The 2,084-nt window shown below is 39.8% G+C and overlaps 1 long non-coding RNA gene across 3 annotated transcripts; it reads right to left on the bottom strand.

Annotated features, from left to right (window-relative positions):
• Positions 1-234: 234 nt before the first annotated feature.
• LOC126608843 (uncharacterized) lies at positions 235-2,084 on the bottom strand. 3 transcript variants are annotated; one of them, XR_007617993.1, is made up of 5 exons: positions 1,914-2,084; positions 1,750-1,835; positions 1,548-1,649; positions 1,190-1,275; positions 235-390 (listed from the first exon to the last, which is right to left on the bottom strand). It is a non-coding gene; the product is annotated as an uncharacterized LOC126608843 (long non-coding RNA). The 3 variants fall into 3 exon arrangements; XR_007617994.1 differs by having other exon boundaries at positions 1,190-1,260; XR_007617992.1 differs by lacking the exons at positions 235-390; positions 1,190-1,275 and having other exon boundaries at positions 1,288-1,649; positions 1,914-2,074.

Genomic DNA, 2,084 nt, shown 5'->3' with positions numbered 1-2,084 from the left:
AGAATTTGTTGTTGCACAAGGGTATGTAATGTATATATAAAATTTCCATATCAATGAAAGATTTATTCTAATTATATTTTTCTACAGTATTTGTGACACACCCCGACCTAGATCGAGGCATGCTGGCCGTCACGTGAGAGTGACGTAGCCATGTGCACAGTGCGGAAGCAATATTAATATAAGGAAATGCGAATAAATAAAAAAAAAAAAAAAAAACCAAACCAACTAGGACACTAAATAAGGTAAAGTGTAAGTGCGATGATCAGAGCATAAGTAGCCTAAGTGCAGTCTAGTAGGACGAATACTAATTATACAGTATTAATTATGGTCCTACATTAGATAATCTGTTAGAGTTGCCGTGAGTTCCTTGTGAGCCAACAACGAGCACTTCTACCTAAAACCTGAAGGGGCGCAAAACAGAAAGTGTGAGTGGCAAAAAACAAAGCTTTTCAAAACCATTTCATTTATCAAAAGTTCTAACCCCTTGCCGTAAAACCTGTATAATTTCCAAGAAAATAGAATCTATATACATAACTCAAAACCATGCTCAGAATAGCGACATTCATGAGTATGCCATACCAAATATCTCAAAATAACATAATAAGTGACTCGGGTGAAATAAATTCATGAAATATAACATACCAGACGAATCCACCTAAAGTGGCATGTATGGCTGAATCTATAGCTCAACAAGTATGCATGCACACGAGTCGGAACCACCTAATGTGGTCTGTACGACAGGACTGGGTGTAAATGAATACACTATAGTGCTACAATCACGTGAAGACTGTGCGAATAATCGTGGGTCACCTACGAGTCGGAACCACCTAAAGCGTTATGTACAACAAGACTGTGCACCTAACTTGGATCCAAGGTGAGCGTATGGTGTGGGAGGTGAACATCACGTGAAGGATTGTGCCCTAACCACGGGCGGGAGCATTAACACCGGGGTGCAGGTTTATGAGCTCTCAAAACATCTCACATAATCATCAATTCACATAACAATCTACAACTTACCTGAGCATCCACATCGTCGAACATAGATATATGCAATTACTATACTAATTCATAGTCTAAGCATAAATCAATAGGCATGGCATTTCAAAACATAATTTCATTTAAACATATTTTCTGAGAAACATATCAAGTATATAAGTATGTAAGTATATATTGAAAACCAAAAGCCCACTCATTAATATGTGGAATGGTTGTAACCCTCGAGCCTTGCTTGACTGCTCTCGTCCTCAGGATAGGTCTCACCTATATGCAAAATAACTATTTAAACGTTATTTTAAAGCACATACACAAAATTAGGTAATAACTTCTCATACATTCCTCAATTAGGGTATTTGAATATACCACCATGACCTACTCAACCTTAGGAACATCCCCATATTTTAAAAAAAAATATTCCGAGCACTCATGCGCCGCCCAAGGCACGGCCAGACGCACGGCCCACTCGCAGGCATGTGTTTGGCACACTGACAGATTCCCTAACGGTGTTAAGGAATATTCCGTTAAATACTAGCATATACCGTTATATATACCTAACGCCGTTAGCATATTCCGTCAACTTTGACGGAATATTCTCCTCCTTCAACCTTGGTTCGCCAGAGTCCGGCGCCGATGACCTCTGCGATTGCCGAATTCTGGAAAAACTTTAAACTTCAATATCTTATTCATTTCTTAACCAAAATTCACGAAATTTGTACCAAATTGAAGCTTAGGATGAGAGGAACAATTCCTTACCACTTTGGGGACCTAAAACCAACAGAAAGTCGCCGGAAAAAGTCACGATGATCCGGCCACCTTGCAACTTGTCAAACCCGAGCTTCCTAACGTCCAAAACCTTCCAAAATTATTCCAAAGTACTAGAAGAGCAAGAATAGAGCCTTCTTAAGTCTCAAAACTACCTGAAACCTTCACGATCACGTTGAGTCATTGTGCACCTCTTTGGGGGTTTCCTGGTTCCCGAGTTCCCGACGTCCTCACGTTTCAACCAAAAGTATTGCTCGACTCCTGAGCTTGAAAGGAGCACGAAAACAACTACCAAAACCCTGATTTGTGATTAGTGAGCTAAGTTC

This window comes from Malus sylvestris, chromosome 16 (assembly GCF_916048215.2).
Source record: "Malus sylvestris chromosome 16, drMalSylv7.2, whole genome shotgun sequence".
Taxonomy (NCBI): Eukaryota; Viridiplantae; Streptophyta; class Magnoliopsida; order Rosales; family Rosaceae; genus Malus; species Malus sylvestris.
Note: the sequence above shows the minus strand (reverse complement) of the source record. Positions and strands in the feature narration are given on the sequence as shown.